The 19,543-nt window shown below is 43.8% G+C and overlaps 1 protein-coding gene across 2 annotated transcripts in view; it reads right to left on the reverse strand.

Annotated features, from left to right (window-relative positions):
• The window catches only part of ESRRG (estrogen related receptor gamma), a 693,887-nt gene extending 675,360 nt beyond the window's left edge, over positions 1 to 18,527 (reverse strand). For both annotated transcript variants that reach the window (XM_055581899.1, XM_055581896.1), the window contains exon 1: positions 18,314 to 18,527. The gene's annotated coding sequence lies outside the window, so the exon portion shown is untranslated. The remainder of the gene's footprint in view (positions 1 to 18,313) is intronic.
• Between the last annotated feature and the right edge of the window lie 1,016 nt (positions 18,528 to 19,543).

The following is a 19,543-nucleotide window of genomic DNA, read 5'->3' on the forward strand; positions in this document are numbered from 1 at the left end:
CTTTGTACTAGACAGATTTGGCCTCAGAGTCTGCAGCTATACGTAGTCAAGTTTGCCATAGCCAGTCAATAAAATCAATATGGTTGGACCATCAGTCACATGATACTTACTCCATTCCAATTCTCATCACTAAGGTGGGCAAGAAGGAACTCTGAAGTTCATTCAAGCCAACCACTCTCCCCTTCGCTCACATTAGAAAAGGATGGTACCATCTTCCAAAGAAAAAGAAAGAATCACACCAAAAAAGCATACAAAGTGGGAAAAACACACACACTTTGGCCTCAATGATTTACACTATGTCATGGGGTAAGACAGGCATGGGACCTTAGAAGTGTAGATTTCCAATAAAACAATAAGGGATGATTTCTCCAATTTCTAGATTACAGTAGAAAAAGCTCACCCTGGTCTGGGTTAGTGAAACTAAACACACCATTATCGTGTACAAACTGAGTTCAAACAAGGTCTTGCAGGAGTCAGTTTTAAGGGGCCCACATCCCCAGACACTTCACAGGGAACGTAAAGACTTAGCTTTGTTTCACCACAGAGGCTGCTTGTGTGATTAGGATTAAATTCAGCAGATTCAAAATACTGTTCTGTCATTCTGACTCCAAGAAACAGCGAATATGCTTCAGATCCATGCTGTGAAAATAGCCCATTAAAGGACCATGTAAATGTCTGAATCTCTCTCTAGATCTGCCCTAATGACTGAATGCTAACCTCCAAAGTAAAAGAAAAAGAGAGTGAAAAAATAAATAGGCCTGGTTACATTTCTTTTGTCTCTGCCAACCCTCGTTCTGTAGATTCATTCTAATTTCTTTTAGTTCTGCCACATAAAGACATAGTTCATTTCTGGAGCATCATCTCTATGTTGTTCTTATAGCTTGACTGGCTTTGATTTACTCAGGAAAGAATGTCCCTTGAGTCAACATTATATGGCTTTTAAAATAACACAAGCAGTATTTGGAACAAAGGTTGGGATGGAAACCAGCTGTAAACTTAAGGTTTAATTATATTTTGTGTCCTAATGTACACTTATTAGCCAGGGATTTAAATTACTACAACTGAGCCTCAACTTATCTTTCTAGTATTTTTTTGTCCCTGTTACTGGCATGGGAAGAATTGTGTGGGCTTTGGAGTCAGTCAGATCATTTATTCACAAACATATACTGGGAAAATACTTGCAATTTACAATAATTGGTACTGAGGATATAAGAAGGAATAAGATGAAAACCATAATTCCAAAAAAATACCTGCACCCAATGTTCATAAAAGCACTACTTACAATAGCAAGGACATGAAAACAATCTAAATTTCCATTAACAAAGGAATGGATAAAGAAGATGCGGTACATATATACAATGGAGTATTACTCAGCCATAAAAAGGAACAAAATTGGGTCATTTGCAGAGACATGAGTGGACCTAGAGAATGTTATACAGAGTGAAGTAGTTAGAAAAACAAATAGTGTATATTAACACATATAATGGAATCTAAAAATGGAATAGGTGATTTTACTTGCAAAGCAGAAATAAAGACACAGATGTAGACAATATATGGATACCAAGGGGGAAGGGAGTATGGGAGGAATTGGGAGACTGGGATTGACACTATTATATGCACTATTGATACTGTATATGAAATAGGTAACTAATGCAAACATACTGCGTGGCACAGGGAACTCTACTGAATGCACTGTGGTGGCCTGAATGAGAAGGAAGCCCAAAAGGGAGGGGATACATGTATATGTATGGCTGATTCATTTTGCTATGCAGCAGAAACTAACACAACATTTTAAAGCAAATATTTTCCAATAAAAATTAATCTGAAGAAAAAGAAGAGGAAGAAGGTGGAGAAGAGGAGAAGAAAAAAATAAATAAATGCTGTTCCATCCCTTTGAGAACCTAGTAAGTGTATGTCACTCTGTCTTGTCCGGCTCTTTGAGACCTCATGGACTACACATACACAGTCCATGGAATTCTCCAGGCCTCAATACTGGAGTGGGAAGCTCTTCCCTTCTCCAGGGGACCTTCCCAACCCAGGGATCGAACCCAGGTCTCCGCATTGCAGGTGGCTTCTTTACCAGCTGAACCACAGAGAAGCCCAAGAATACTGGAGTGGGTAGCCTATCCCTTCTCCAGGGGATCTTCCCGACCCACGAATCAAACTGGGGTCTCCTGAATTGCAGGAGGATTCTTTACCAACTGAGCTATCAAAGAGAAGCACAGAGGTAATTATAATGTAGCATATGTGAAGCTACAGGGCTTCCCAAGTGGCTCAGTGGTAAAGAATCAACCTGCAATGCAGGAGACACAGGAGACACGGGTTCAATTCCTAGATTGGGAAGATCCCCTGGAGAAGGGCATGGCAACCCACTCCAGTATTCTTGCCTGGAAAATCCCATGGACAGAGGAGGCTGGCGGGCTACAGTCCATAGGGTCACACAGAGTTGGACATGACTGAAGTGAATGAACATGTGTGCGCACACATACACATGCGCACACACACGCGTGCAGCAACCGAAATATGCTGAACATCCAGGGAAATGATTCCTTCTAGATATCTCCAAGGCAGCTCACATTCAACCTCTCTCTGAGCTAGTTTTCTCCTAGTATATTTCTTTTCTCCATGACTAGCTTTATCCTCCATCCAGGAATATGGGGATCATTCTTCATATCTCCTTCTTCTTCATCTACCATCTCTAATCCTAAATATTAATTATTTCATCACCACTATCACAAACTTAATTCAATATACCAGTATCTCTAGCCTGAACTAACAACTCTAGCATCATCCAGTCAGTTGACCAAACTCACTCTTCTTACAGTGGCCAGAATGAATTCTTAAAAAAAAAAAAAAAAACTGATTACATCTTATCTTACATTAAATGACTTTCCATCCCACTTAAACAAGGAGAAACCTCCTTAACAGGCTTATGAAGCTCTTCACAGCCTTGTCTCCACTTCCTTCTCCTGCCTCACCCTGTACCTCATTTCCTAAACCAATGCCTCCACTGCACTGGTCTTTATTCAGCCCTTAACCTGATGGGGTTCAGGATGTGCTACCCCAAAACATGGTGTCCTGGCACGCTGAATATTTTAAGCTGAAGGAGTTTGAGAAAATGGCAGAAGCAGAAAGGCCCCCCTAACCTCCCTTCATCATCCTCTCCCCTGAAGTAGGTCTTCCTCCTGTGAGAAGGACCCTCCCTACACCCAGAGGGAAGGAACAGCCTTGTCTGCAAGATGGAGGGATACCAAGAAGAATCCAAACCAACACCCCTTGCTAAGTTCTTCCAGTTTACTCACTTATCTCATGCTCTTTGCCCTTTCACACCTTCCCTTGACTTTCCACTCTTCAGGAAGCCCAGGAAACCATTCAAGTCAGTTCGCACTTTTGGGTCTTTGTTTCCTTAGGAAGGTTCCCATGTCACATCAAATTTACATTAAATAAGTGTATGTGCTGTTTTCCTGTTAGTATGTCTTTGTTTAATTTTCAGATCCATCCAAGGATAACAGTGTCAAAGGAAGCTTTTTTTCTCTGGTACAATCCGAAATTTCCTCCTAACCTAGTGTTGATACATTGTGTAACTTCTGTCTACAAGCGATTTTTCTTACCTGACTAATTCACCTTTTCCTATTGTTGTTTAGTCACTAAGTCACGTCCGACTCTTTGTAACCCCATGAACTGTAGCCTGCCAGGTTCCTCTGTCCATGGAATTCTTCAGGCATGGATAGTGGAGAGGGTTACCATTTCTTCCTCCAAGGGATCTTCCCAATCCAGGGATCAAACCTGTGTCTCCTGCATTGGCGGGCAGATTCTTTACCTCTGAGCCACCAGGGAAGCCCCCTATATTCCCTTACTAAGGTTAAATTCTCCTACAATGGGCTGATCAATATATTTATTTTCCTTCTTCATAACATTTGTCACAGTTATAATTTCCTTCCATTTGTTTGTGGGACTATTTGATTGATGTCCAACTCTGCCATTAGACTATAAGCTTCACAAGGGCAGAAATCATACCTACTTCTGCTTCTCACATCCAATGTTTAACACAATGAGTCTGAAAGGGACAGATCGTCAATAAACAGAACATTTATTCACGGAATAAATGAAACAATAAGGAAAGAGTGGAGAAGTGTCTGTATAGTGTCACAGAAAAGGTGTCAGCTGTGTTGAGTCTTGAAAAATATATAATCATTCATTAGGCAGAAGGAACACATGAGCAGAGAAACAAAGAAATGAAACAGGCTGGCAGCTCTCAGTATAACTGAAACCATGGGGGTGATCTGTTTGGGGGAGGACAACAGTCAAGTGTCAGAAATGACGGTGGAGGGATTCAGGGACGAAGCCACAGAGGGCCTTTTGTGCACTGCAAAGCAATTTGGACTTTTGCCATGGGAAATCACTGAAGGGTTGTAAAAAGGGAGTAAAATGATCATCAGATTTGCATTTTCGAAAAATCACTCTCATGGTAGTGTGAAGGATGTCCTTGCTAGGTGGCTGTTGGAGACAGGGTGACCAATGAGGAGGCCATTCTACAAGTCTCCGGGAGAGATGCCGAAGACACAGGGCAAGGTGGTAGAAAAGGATTAAGTGGAGTGAGCACTTTCAAAAGATACTTGAGAGATGAGAACGACTAGCAATGGAGAGTAAGGTAAAAGAATAAGTCAGAGTATATATCACACCCTGGTCTCTGGGCCTCTGGGAGGGTAGTGTGATCATTAACCAGGGAAGAGAAAACAAGATACAAAGTCAGTTTGGGTAGATGGATGAGTGTGTTTCTAAACTCAGCAGGATTTTTAACTTTTTTCTTTTTTCACATTTCTTAAGATTTTATTTACTTATTTTTGGCTGCACTGGGTCTTCTCTGCCGCACACAGGCTTTCTCTAGTCACGGTCTGGGCGCTTTTTTTGTTGGGGAGCACGAGTCCTAGAGCACATGGGCTTCAGTAGTTGTGGCTCCCAGGCTTTAGAGCATTGCTCAGTAGCTGCAGCGCGGGCTTCGTTGCTCCACAGCATGTAGGATCTTCCCAGACCAGGAACTAAACCTGTGTCCGCTACATTGGCAGGTGGATTCTTAACCACTGGACCACCAAGGAAATCCAGGCCCAGTGGATTTAATGTCTGAGAGTCTTGTGCCAGAATGATTGGTGTCCTGCAAAATCCTCCTCCTCTTCCATCCAGTACTGTTTCAGCTAAGCACAAAACCAGCTACCAGTGAGCACACTGTTCAGCCCTCCTACATCCCTGTGACCAAGTTCTTGATAATGGAAGAGGAGCCAAAGCATGCAACCTCTCATTTGCTTTCAGAAAATTGCTTATGTCACATTTCTTTTCAGAAAACCAGGAAGTGGGTTAACTTTAACCGTGCCAATGAGACAACCCCTTAAAGGAGGGCTAGATGACACTAGGTAAAGAACCAAAGGATCAGTAAAGCAGACAGCCCAGACAAGCATTCCATTAGAAGGGGGAAAAAATTTTTTTAAACTTACTCTAGGGGGAAAAACTTACTTAACCCATAGTACTCTAGGGGGGAAAATAACTTACTTAATCTATAGTATACTGGAGCCTTATTTATGGTCCAAATAATATAGGCAGTAGGCAGCCACCTACACCAGTCTGGACCTAAAAAAAAGGAGTTATAGGTCAACAACTGAGAACTGATAGCATAGAGATAGTTGTTAAAACCATGGGAATAATGACTTCCCTGGTGGTCCAGTGGTTAAGAATCTGCCTTACAATGCAGGGGACGAGGGTTCACCCCTGGTCAGGGAACTAAGATCTCATGCTGTGGGGTTGAGCGCACACGCCCCAACTACTGAGCCCGTGGGCCACAGCTAGAGAGAAGCCCACACACCACAATGAAATATTCTGCATGATGCAAGGAAGATCCCAGGTGCTGCAGCCAAGCTAAAATAATAATAATAATAAATGAATATTTAAACAACAGCGACATGGGAATAGAATAAGAGAACACTCTTGAAGACACACTTGGGTTTGTAATCCTGGCCCCACTTGTTATTTTTAAGGGATTTAGAGTAACTTACATCTACGAGCTTGTGTTATATAAGCCTATTATAATACCTGTATTAATGAAGGTAGCCCTAGCTTCTATAAAAAATAAATCTCAACATCTCAGTAGCTGACATAATTTCTTTCCCATTTATGTGAAGTCTGGTTGCATGTTGAGTAGGACACAGGCTCCTCCAGGCACTGGTTCTTCCTCCCCTAAGATCTTGAAGTCCTTTGTTTACAACTTTTTCTTTCTATAGTCCATGATGGAAAGGGCACATGTGTTCCTAACCATGTCAGCCTGGAAGTTATATACACACCTCAATGTGGAGAACAATCATTTGGCCCCAACAAATGCAAAGGGACCTAGGAAGCATGGTACCCACCTTGGCAGTCACTTCCCAGCAGAAACACTCTACAATGGAAATGGTACAGGAATCTTGGCGAACAACAGCCTCAAAAGTGATCTGTCCTGCTTGCTGCAAGGATGAAAAGTGAAATTGGATGGATGATATACCTAAGTGTATCACAGCTAAGAGACCCTCAATAATGTTGTCTCTCTCTCTCTTTTTTTTTTAATATTTATTCTAGTTCATTTGGCTGCACCAGGTCTTAGTTGTGGCATGTGAATTCTGAGTTGGAGCACGTGGATCTAGTTCCCTGACCAGGGATTGAACCCAGGATCCCTGCATTGGGAGTACAGTCTCAGCCACTGGACCAGCAAAGTCCCCACGTCTTATATTTTTCTCTGTTGGTTTTCCCTCTTCCTCCCCTAAATACACTTCTTTGGTGTCCCAAATATGCCTTATATGTTCCCATTTCTGTGTCTTTATTCATATTCTTGCCTTATATACAAAACTCTTCTTCTCTTTACTACTCCACCAAATCAACTTCTACCTATTTTTAAAGACCAACCTCACAGCAATTTTCCTGGAGTCAGCTCTTCCTAATTCTTCATGGCCAGATTAAATGCCTTTGAAACATCATCACCATGCTTAAAACTCTTCATGGAGCACCTACCAGATAGCTGTATGATATCATAGCAATGTCTGTTTTTACCCTTCCTGACTACCTCCCAGCCTAAGCTGTAACCTCCCTGAAGATAGCAATTGCATTTAACTCCTCTTACTCAAAGTGATTAAAAGAGTAAACTAAATTTAGACTTTAAGTTCAAGACACCAACACTTAAGAGATCTGATATCCCCTCACAAAGAGTGAAAAGGTGACTATTTAATCAGACAACTCTGGAAAAAGGGGGGACAGAGGAGTCTGTCTTAAGTATTTATATACTCAGGTGATGACTATCTGAATTATTGAGAAATTGTTCCATTTCTTCACTTTATTTTGTATATCTGTGTGGAAGTATGTGTGGTAATACAGAATAAAGCACGTACTTAGTGAACAATAAAGCAACGTATCTTTCAATATTATGATAACTAAGAAAAGCAAACAATTCTGAAGAGGTTTCTTTAAGGACTCTCCACATGCATGAATCAAGGTGGTGATGTGGCAGTTCTCTGGGTAATCTGATAAATGTCAACATCCAAACTATTTAAATCCATCCATCAGGTGAACTCACCCCTGTGAGTTATCTGAGCCAAGCCACTTTGTTCTTTTTAGATAGAGCAACTGTCTGAGAAAAAGAAGAACGAGAAAAAACAAAAAACCAAAGCTAGGAGTCATTGGACTTAGGCAATCCACTGAAAAGGCCTATGTTTTCCTTTTTCCAACAACTATCTTGATAAAGTGGGTAACGCATAGAAAGGAGGTCTTTTTCAGCAAATTAATCTGATTACATGCAGTGAGTCAAAGGCTGAGTGGCCCTCCAGTAATACCCAGCCTTCTGTCTAGGAAAGAGAGTGGCACGTGCTCTCCATTAATGCGACTCTTCCCACACCCAGTGCTCCAAAATGGGCCCCAGAAATGCTAGAATCTCTTCTTCTGCTTTCACCATGCTTCAGCTGAGAGACCAGGGACACATCCAGGGATCACCCCATGTTCAAATCCACACCCCAGCCACCTATGAAGATGGCCCAAAGCTGATCTGAATCCCTGGATGCTAGCTCTTTGGCCAAAGTCGGCTCGTTGCTTACCCCAGTGCTCACTAGGCTATCAGAACACTACTACTCTGGGGGCTAGAGGTGCAGTGGGATTCCACTTCTACAATACACTCCCTGTCTCTATCAGTGCCACAGATCTGAGCCTTCCAAGGAAACAGAATCTCACCACAGGAAGAGTGTGATCCAGAAGGTGTTATATGGAGCACTAGATCTAGGAGGTAATCTTCACCTGAAGGATGCTGTAATACATCTGGAAAACGCCACTTTCAACAATCCTGTCTTAGATATTCACAGCACATATCAGGCACATGGGAGGCTCTGAAGTGTACCTGCTTCTGAAATAATCTGTAAAAGTCATTATTTTACAAATTTGTCTGCTAAGAAAACTTTGGGGGCAAAGCATCTCTACCATCTTTCCTCAATAGATGGGGTTCCATAAAGTCAGGGTTCCTTCACTGTTGACATAGCACTTCACATAGCACTTGACATTTTAGTAAATATTTGCTGAATGAATGACTATCCTGTAGAAGTAGGGTCCTACAGAACACATTTTATAAAACAAAGTGATTTAAAAAAAAATACACTTCTATGGAATACTTCTAATAAGATCAACCTCCCTAAACAAGAGGATCTCTTTGACTCTCTTACTTAAATCATGGGATTCTCCAGGCAAGAATACTGGAGGGGGTTGCCGTTTCCTACTCCAGGAGATCTTCCCAGGGATCAAACCTCTGTCTCTTGGGTCTCCTGTACTGGCAGGTGGGTTCTTTACCACTAGAGTTACCTGGGAAGCCCACACAGAATACTTCTAATAAGAACAACCTCCCCAAATGGGAAGATGTCTTTGAATCTCTTATTTAAAACCCAATTTGTGGGGCAACTATCAAGAGCACACTAGCATTCACTGTCTGTGGTCAGATTTCTCTTTTTTTCTCTTCCAACTATCTTAGTGTCAAATTGACCTCACCAGGGACTTCACTGGTGGTCCACTGGTTAAGAGTTTGCCTTCCAATGCAGAGGGTGCCGGTTCCATCGCTGGTTGGGGATCCCTTATGCCTCATGGCCAAAAAAACAGAACATAAACAACAGAAGCAATATTGTAACAAATTCAATGAAGACTTTAGAAACAAGCCGCATTTAAAAAAAAAAAAATTGACCTAACCAAATATTTCAACATTTTTAGTATACAGACCAGTTAAGCCTAATGTTAACTGTATATAAATATATTGAAGGGATCATTAACAATTCTGGGTCCTGGGGATTCAGTATTTCTAGAGCAAGGCCTAGGATTCTACATTTTATACAAATGTCCTAGGTCATTGTGAAGGGGTTCAAGTGAAACACACTCTCAGAAATGCTGATCAAGAGACATGGAAGAGGAACCCTTAATTTGGCATCAGAAGCCTGGGTTTGAGGCCCAAATCTGCAGCCCTACTCCCTGTGTGGTCATGGGCAGTCATCTCTAAGCCTCACTGTCCTCCCTACGCGATTCATAGTATGTCTATTACCTTCCCACCCACCTCATAGCATTGAAAGCCAGCAGGTACTCAGCATACACTGCACACTGAATCATCAAGTTCACCATCATTCTATAGGATTCAATAAAGTAATCACAGCAAGTTTTCAACACAGAAAGATTGATCAACACACTGCTGATTATTTAAAAGCAAATAAAACAGGGCTAAACCAATAGTACTGTATGCCTCCATGTCAGCCCACCTGGCAAACTTCCACAGAACATTTGACTCACACTTGTGGACCCAACGTGGGTCTAACCATGGTGAAAGCTCAGCCATCTGACACTGATCACAGTGCACGGAATGTTAAAACACCTCCTCTGCTCCATACCAGACCTCTGAAAAATGGCCTCTTCACTCTTAAGTTGGCAAATGGCTAGAGTAAAACTCTTTGGTTAGTATTTACATGTTTACAAGAGGAATGTTCTTGCTTATCAAGTGTCCTCATGAATAATAACTAACCATTGCTCAAAAATTAGGATGCAATGGAATATATACAATTAACATAGTACTTGGCATCTTTAATTCTCTCTCCATTCAGAAGATTCTTTTGGAGCCTGTAGCACTCAGGGCAATTGATATGAATACTGCTCAACTACACTGAGTTGAATAAGCATGAGTCAATCTTTTGAAAACACAGGAAATAGGGTTGCTTGTTTCCCAACTTTGTGCCATATTCTGAAGCCTACTTTTTGGAGTAGATCTGATATTGTTTGTTATTTACCTTTTGTGTATAAAATAATGAAACAAATTCTGTCATAACTGAAAGATCTCTGCCTGAAAGACTAATGATTAAAGATTTCTAATTGGTGGGATTTTTTAAAAATTTCCTACATGGTGGCTCAGTGGTAAAGAATCCACTTTCTACGCAGGAGACACAGGAGACTTGGGTTTGATCCATGGGTCAGGAAGATCCCCTGGAGAAGGGAATGGCAAACCACTCCTGTATTCTTGTCTGGAAAATCCCATGGACAGAGGAACCTGGTGGGCTACAATCCATAGGGTCTTAAAGAGTCAGACATGACTGAAGCTACTTAGCACACACACGCATATTAATTTATATTATTCTCTGCACACATGTTAGATTTTCTTCTGATTTTAAATTTCTCAATTTTAAAAGGGCTTGTTCCTCCACTTGAGTACTCAGGGGGTACCCAACTAATCTCTTTGGCTCATGGGATCTGTAGTTAATGACAGGAGCAAGAGAACTTTGCAAAATTAAATCCATGCCAAAATATTTATCTGCTATACTTATTGCCTTCCTGTTGAATATTTTGGTTCTGATCTATTTTCCTTGTGTGGGGCTCATGTTAGCAGGAACAAGTGTGAATGATTACAGGACTCACGCAGGCAAACAAGTGAATGAATCAAGACAAGTTGGATGAACCCATCAAAAGATGGCAGACTATCTGAATTCCTGCTGACAGTTGCCAGGAGAGAATGCAATATTGCAGCCCCAGCATTCCTAGACTTTCCAACGTCTCAAAAGAAGTCTGACAAAATATAGGTATTCAATAAACACTAAGTAAATCAATAAATGCAGAGACTCCAATTTTCATTTGAAATCTCCAAGTTTTAACTGTAAGCAACATGATACAGTCTAAAGAACACAGACTCTGGAGCCAGACTATCTGGGTTCAAAAATCTATCTCTGCTACTTATCAACTGTATGATTGTGGGCAAGTTATATAAAATTTCCGTGCTTCACTTTTCTCACTTATAAAATGAGGGGAAATAGTACCTACCTTGTGGGGTTGTTTGAGGACTTAATTTTTTAATGTGTTAAGTTTTCGGACAATACCTGGTATATTTTAAGTGCTACACAAACAAGGAAACACACACTACAACTTCAAAATGCTTTATCATTTTAATATGTATTATTCTGTTTTTCCCTCAGATACCTGTAGGGCGAAGATGTTACCCTGCAAAGGAGGAGCCTGAGTGCCCCTCAGAATCCTTCTTGGCTGTTCAGGATAACAGCAACATGTGTGGATCATGCAAGAACTCTGTGCGTGGACACTTAGAAAGAGTCCAGTGGTTTGCCCAATACGTTATTCCATAAAATGGCAGATGTCAGAATCCAGTCCAAGACTTTTGAGGGACAGAATCAGAGATGTGTTGATCAATGTTCACCACAAGCCTGCTTCCTTCATAACTAAGAATGAAATTAAATGAAGAGCTGGTTCAAATCAGTTAATTATCTCAAAACAGCCAATTTGAGAGAACAGGCAAAACCTGTGCACTCAACAATGTCCATTTTATACTCGTCCTCTTTGTGTTAAGGTGCTTTGCAATACTTTAGTTTCTCTCATCTATGACTCCAAGACCTTTCTCCTGGGAACTTTATAAGTATATTACCTGACTTCATAGCCTGCGTGTGGCTGGGTTAGAAACATCCTGGCAACATTTTCTTTGATCTTCCTGATTGTTGTTGGTTTAAGGCAGATCCTGAATGTTATTTAAACAGAGGAGACTATTTGAAATTTCTTGGTAGATGAATTTGATAAAGATAATTAAAAAAAAAAAAACTACTGTCATCTAAAGATAAAAGATCTCATTCATCAGGCCTTGAATAACCCAGGACTTCTTCAAAGAAAAAGGTCAATGGAGCCACAGCTGTTTCCTTTACTTGTACAGTGGTAACTTTACACACTCCTTGATAATCTACATTTGGTAAAGTTGCTCTCTTGCATTACAGGACAGGTTTTTTTTTTTAGGATTCAGCGTTTAATTTTTTTGGTCCTGTGTTCAATCTGTTTCCCTCTGAATGAAGAATGTACTTATTGTTTAAAATAACTTCTACTAAATTGGACTTTATCAAAACTAAAAACTCTTATGAACTGCAGGGTAATACCAAAAAGGTGAAAAACAATCCAGAGAATGGGAGGAAAGATAAATATTTGTAAGTCATGTGTGTGCTAAGGATCTAATACTCAAAATACATCAAAAACTCTTACAGTTCAACAACAAAAAGACAAATAGGGAAGCAATTTAAAAGGAAGCAAAGACAATGAACAGATATTTATCCAAAGAAGATATTCAAATGGCCAATAAGCACATGCAAAGATACTCAGCACCATTAGTCATTAGGGAAATGCAAATCAAAATCCCAGTGAGATAACATTTACACTCACTAGGATGGCTATGATTTTTTCAAATGGAAAATAAAATAAATGTTGACAAAGATGTGGAGAAGTTGGAATTCTCAGACATTTTTAATAGGACTGTAAAACTGTATAGATTCCTCAGAAAGTTAAACACAGAGTTAGGATATGGCCAGCAAAGATCTGAAAACATAGGTTAAAGGAAGATTCTGAATATTATTTAAACAGAAAAGACTATTTGAGATTTCTTGGTAGATGAATTTGATCATGATAATTAAAAAAAAAAAAAAAAAAAGGCTGAATGGGTTCAAACGAATTTTGTAGTGAATGTTCACAGCAGCATTGTTCATAATAGCCAAATGGTAGAAACCCAAGTGTCCACTAGCACAATGTGATATATCCACAAAATCAGATATTATTCAGCTGTAGAGAGGAATGAGGGACTGACACATGCTGCAGCGTGGCTGAACTTGGAAACTACTAGGTAAACTGAATGAAGCCAGGCACACAGGGCCAAATATTAAATAATTTCAGTTACAAAATGTCCAGAACAGGCAGATCCATAGAGACAGAAGGCAGCTCAGTGACCACCAAGGGTCGGGAGGAGGAGAGAAGGGGAGAGACTGCTTAATGAATACACAGTTTCCTTTTGGGGTGATGAAAATGTTCTAGAGTTAAATAGCGGCGATGCATCATAGTAAAAAGCCATTATGTTGTATGCTTTAAAAGAATAAAAAATGTTGGATGTTACAGCATCTGAAATTTTACCTCGTTTTATAAAAAATACTGGCTTGAATCTCCAGTACTTAGCAAGAGCTTCTTTTCCCCTACAAAGTTACTTCATATATTGCCCAAACAGTGTTTACAAGTGAAATACTATATATAGAAGATCAGTGGCTGACAAGTTCTATTTCCTGTATTTCACTGGGCCATTTGTCATTAATGCTTTTGCTCTTGAACGGTATCCTTGGTTCATCAGTTTACCATTAAAACATCAACTTTCCCAATGCTACATTTCCACTTCCAAATGTTTCCTGTCACGAGTTTAACCAATTTAGCCAGCTCCTATTAATGAACATATGTGGGACCTTCTGTCTTCAAAATGACATTAAAATGTTTAATTCAAAATAACAGAATACTGATGACTCTGATAAGAAGAGTGATATGATTTATCATAAGTCAGTAATTTTAATCTTTCCTTGATTTACACAAGATAAATAGAAAACAATGACATATCTGATAGAAAAAAATAGAGTCTGGAGGAAAACTAATCATTCAGTAAGCCTCCCTGAAAAAAAAAGATATATATTTATTTTATAAATCTCTATATATAATAATACATTTATTTGCTCCCCAAAAGAAATCTTTTTAACTATCAAAATGTTAACAATAAAACAGAGATTATACAAATGGGTCAGTAGAATCTATTATATGTCCCAAACTTAATTTTTCTGAGCTGCAAACTTTCAGGTCAACTACCTTAAACAAGGGGAAACGTGGAAAGAATTTTGAATTTAGAAAAAAAAAATCTCCTTTGACTCAATACTTGTGAAGCCGTTGATGGTAGATGCCCTTAGATCAGAGAATATAGCTGTAAACAAGCATGACAAAGTTGCATGGAAAGTTCTGCAAATAAATCTAGCTGTCAATGAATTTCAAAGATATAATTTCCTGAAATCATGTTAAATACCTGAGCCATGACTTTTTAAATCTCGAAGAAAATTTCTACATAAAAAGCCATGTTTGTCATTTGCAACATGTCTATTTAAATGTTAACATGACTGGGTTTATTCCAAACAGGCAGAAGAACAAATAAAAGCAAGTATTTGGATAATCTGGGTTTTAAAAAAGCCCCTCACTTTCATCTTCAGGTAAGTATCTCTTTCAGGTGAAAGCAAAGGCGGTTTTAGCCAGAATTGCCTGGAGAAATGCAGAAGGAATAATCCTGTCCCGTAGAAGCTAAACGTATCTGGTTCATGGATGTTATTGTAAGGAAATTTGAGAAATAACAGAAACTGAAACCAACTGTTGAAGGTGAACAAGAACTTGATGAAAAGAAAGGCTTATATTTCATGTCAAAATCAAGTCAGATGGAAGAGTGCACAGAAGACTTTACAGGTCAAATTCTGAAAATCCTTGACCAGAATATACATATGAACACGTGGCCACAACAGTCAGAGAAGTGGAGAATCCTATTTCTTCACTTAAGAGAGAAAAAGGAAGTTAAACTGGTGAAACCGAAGAGGAAAGCAAGGAGTTAAAGGAACTTTCTTGCCAGTCACTTAGATCTTCTCTGGATTCTCCTTAAGCCCTCTTTCCACTGACATTTCAGACCTCAGTTTTGTGCTCAGAGACGTGCAAATTTATAATCGACTGAAACCTTGAAAGGACACAACTCAGCTCTTCTTAGTGTTCACTTCTTCATATAAGAGCAGTCTCTATAAAGAACACATAAGCTAGGAATTGCTAACATAGCTTAGGAATGGCTGGAGTCCTGGGATAACTGACCCAGGAAAGACTGGAGATGAGCATAGGGAGAGGAATTGCTCCAGTTTTCAGGAAAAGTGACCACTGCTTACAATCTTCCACACACACCCAGCAGAGTCACAGGTCTACCTGGGGATGGGGGTGGGGTGGTGGGGTAGGGGGGGGGACACTGAAGTTCCTCCTAACCTCCAGTTTTAGGCCCCAGATGATCCAGTAGAGCAGCTCAGGGCACCATGAAGAGGACTGTCAGGTGTTTATGCTCTGATTTTCCATAAAACTGTTACCACCGTTTACAACCATGATCTAAGGTCATCCAAAAGGGCAAAGCCTGTTTGCAGATAGGCATGGGTGGCCTTCTCTGCCACCCCTCTCCCCCACAGTTTCTCTCTCATCACTTATAGATCACTGATCTGAAGAATTTCTAAGAGGAAACTCCCCTGTCCTCTCTCTTTCCAGGGTTCCTTGAAATCATGAGCTGTTTGGAGAGAGAGAAATTTCTTCCTCCATGCAACTAAGCTCATTTGGACACTAACAGGCCTCCCCGTTCTCTGCCCTCACCTCCTTCCATACACACCAAGTTTATTCTCTTCTTTTGTCTGGATGTCGGAAGGTCATTCTCACTCAACCGAGGAAGAGAACTTGTGTCTTTCCTATCTAGAATTTCCACCTGAGGGTAAATCCCCAGGAGTCTAGAGGCCCCGAAACAGAAGCAGAGTGCGGAATGTCAGGGATGGAAAAGAATCTGCAGCCAGAAGGGAGAACTAGAAAGATCCGGGGGAATCGCGGCGCAGAGAACTGAGGCAGAGCTCAGGACAAGTTTATTTTACTTCCTTGAGCTCCCCGAAGCTCCCAAGTTCTAGGATTCCTTCAGCGAGACGGGGGTGAGGAGCCCAGCTAATTCTCAAAATTCCTAAAGGCGAAATTATCTGGGCAGGCATTCCTCTCCCACCAGAGCGCTGCACTTTGCGCGCCCCTGACGGGGACTCAGATACTGTGCCAAAGTAGACTCGCTGAGAGGGCGCGCTGGGCCTTCTCCATCTTTGACCAGTTCCTGAGCAAAGCGTGTCGTGTCGTCCAGCGCTGGGGACAGGGAATTTGCATGTGGTTAAGGGTTGAGCGCTGAGGAAGCTGAGAAGCGTGTCAGATAAAGCACGGGCTGACGCGCCTCCACTAGCCAGCCAAGGTCAGAGAACTTGGAGTGGGGTCTGGAGGTGGATGCTCTTGGGCTAACGCCAAGGCTCTAGAAATATCGCGCTCTTTTCCAAGGAGATAAGGAGGGATACAGCTAGCTAGAGACCACACCTTCCCTTTTATCTCGTCTTTTCTTTCATTTCCTTTTAATTTCCATCTTTCTTACTTTTGATCGTTTTTTCTTCCTTTTATAAGAAAAGCTTCCCCGAACCTGTGCCAGGGGAACTGAGTGGCACTTACTGTCGGCTAATGGGGCGGAGGAAGAGAGAAGGAGACACCGCATTCCCAGCCCCCTAATTCCGACATGTACAGGTCCCCGCCGCTTAGTGTCCGGCTGTAAAGTTGTAATAAATTTGCCATCTACCCATAACCCCACATGCAGCCCAGAGACAGCAGAAGAAAACTGCCTCTGATTTTAACTTGGCGGTCGAGTTTCTGAAAGCTCTTTTGGGCAAGCCGGGGTGAGAATCCGGGTAGCTCCGGGCCAGTTGGGGGTGGCCCCCGTCCCGTCTGAACCAGATTGTCCTTGCGGAGTGAGCCCAGGAGTGAAGCAGGGACCGACTGGAGCCGGAAACAGACCTCAGACCCCGTTTCTGTGCCGGGAACCCTGAGTGCACATACTTTGGAAAGTCGGGTTCCCCCTGTGACACTGCCATAGACCGGGGCTGGGTCTTCGCTCCCTACCACTTTTGTCCACAGACAGACTGAGCGCCCTGAGGGAGCGGTCACAGGGGGATTCAGGGACTTCCACCGTGAGAGGAGAAATCGGTGATGGGGAAGAAATTCATCAGCGGGGGCCAGAGCCCTGAGCGCGCCACAGGAGAGGTCGCAGTTCTTCGCTCGGGGATTCTTAACCTCTCCCCACCTCCGCGCTGGAGCTCAGATCTCCAGCCAAACGGATCCAAGCCCCGGGTTATTTTCAGTCATAACCTTCTCCACCCCCCCAAATGCCGCGCCTGGGCTCTGAGGGGGAAAGGGTGGTTTGAACTGCCCTGCGCGAGTCTCATGGCCGCCGCCGCGCGCCCGCGGCAGAGCCGGCCTGGTCGCGGCCCCGAGGGCACAGCCCTTCCCCGAACCACGCGCGCGTCTGGCGCTCCACTCGCCCGGGGCTCGGGGCACCTCTCCAACCTGCCCCGCTCCCTGCTCCCCGCCCCCATCGACTTCTAGGTTCTAAAGCACAGAAGCATCATCTAAGGCGTTGGCAGGTAGAAAGAGGAGACAAGGTCAAGGCCCGCGGACCTCCGCGATCCCCAAGCTTGCGCCCTTGCTGTCTCCGCAAGCGAGTCTTGTCCACAGCCGAGGAGGGGAAGGGTGTCGCAGACCCCAATTCTATCTTAAATTTGGGATTTGACGCTGTTTCCCGACTACCCTCTGCCAGCGCTCACATTCTTCCCTCCTTTCCGCCCGGCGCGGTTCCTAGATTTTAAGACATCTTGTCCTTCCCCCCCACAGCCCCCATCGCAGAGGGATGGCTCCCAACCGAGAAGCTTCACGAACACTGCATTCCCATCCTGCGGTCGGTCGGTGCCAAGACAAGAGGAAAGGTCTTGCGATCAACGCGCCTCGCCCACCCCCTACCCCCCGCCCCCCGTCCCAGCTACCGGGCGCGCTCCCGTACGCGCCTCCCTCCCCCAGACCCACAGAGTTTTCTACAGTAGGAAACACACGCGCCCAACCTACCCCGCCTCCCACGTAAAGGCCAGTCGCCTCTGTTTTTTTTGTATGTGCCCAAACTCAGCTGGAAGTTGAAAGCAGGGGAGTCAGAGAAGCGCGGAAATAAAAGAGTGAGAAGCGAGAAATCAAAGGCGGGGGGAGGAGGAAGAAGGAAGCAGCCGGAGGTCGCACCGGCAGAGGCGGAGGCCAACCCCCCGGGGGCTCCGGCGCGGCGGCCCCCGCGGCCGCCCGCCAGCCCGCGCGCGCCGAGCCGGGTCAGGCGCGGACTCACATGGTGGGACTGCAGAGCCGCTCTCTCAACTACTGCGAGTGGGTGGTTTCGGGGCTGCTCCCCGCGTCCTGCTCCGGGGCTGCCCGCGGTGCGAGGGCAGAAACAAAACCAAACCGATCACGGGACGCGGTCGAGACGGGCCGCCCGGCGCCGCGAGGACTTCTCTCACTTTGCAAAGGAAGCGGGCGCGGGGATTCGGGCTGCAGGGTGTAGCCTATAAATAGCGAACTTTTAGACGGAATCAACTGACAAATGAGAGTAGCGCGCGGAAATTTGCGCCGGATTCCCCTTCCCCGGGATGACCCTCCCTCCTACCAATCCCTCCCCCAACACAGCCACTCTGCTGGCAGGATTTGGGAGGGGGACAGATGGGGGTGGGGTGGAATGTAGTTTTACTCCGATTTCCAGTAGTTTTGTTATTTTTGCCAGGAGCGGTGTACTCCGCCTCTTTGCCTCCCCCCGCACCCCAGCGAGGCACTAGAGGCACCAGCTGGGAAGGGCAAAGGCCCGAAGAGCAAGGATCCTAGGAGTTGGCTGGAGAAGGGGGAAGGGAGCAAGGAGCCGGGTTTCCCCTGGGATCACGGGAGCGACGGAAGGAAGGCGGGAAACTGGCAGGATTAGGGGTTTTCTTGAGACGCCAGGAAGAGAGTTTAGGTAACCCTGTGTTTGAAGGGAACGGCGACAGGGTGAGTGCAGAAGGCACAAGGGAGTTCCCAGCCCGTAGGTTTCCATCCGAAGGCCACAGTAACTCTCCAGGGATACCAAGACCCCCTCCCCCCCGCAACTTCACGACCCCTCGGCCACAAGCCGCTGGGGTTAAGCAGGCGTGGCCCCGGGGTCACGTCCTCACTCGCCGAGGGCCGCAAGCTCCGGGGAAGCGCGCCCGGCCCGCTGGCGCCCGGGGGTGGTCCTCGTTAGCTCCCCGGGGGCCGGCCGCCTTTCGCCGAGCCCGCGCACACCGGCCGACCGAAGAGACCCTCCCAGTGACTGTGCGTCCTGACCGCCACTCGCCGCCCACCCGCCCCCTTTCCTTGAGCTTGGGCCAGATTGCGAACGGTGATTTGGGTTAGTACGATTTTCATTTTTATTCCAGGTGCTTTCTCAAATATAAACCCCTCCGGGGACGACAGACACTAGCTCTCCACTCCAAACTCGCCAGTTCAAGAGGTTGCCTAGCTTAATTTATCCTGGCGGTCTCAACACCAACCACAGCCCATAGGATAAGTCTAA

Source organism: Bubalus kerabau, chromosome 5 (assembly GCF_029407905.1).
Source record: "Bubalus kerabau isolate K-KA32 ecotype Philippines breed swamp buffalo chromosome 5, PCC_UOA_SB_1v2, whole genome shotgun sequence".
NCBI lineage: Eukaryota > Metazoa > Chordata > Mammalia > Artiodactyla > Bovidae > Bubalus > Bubalus kerabau.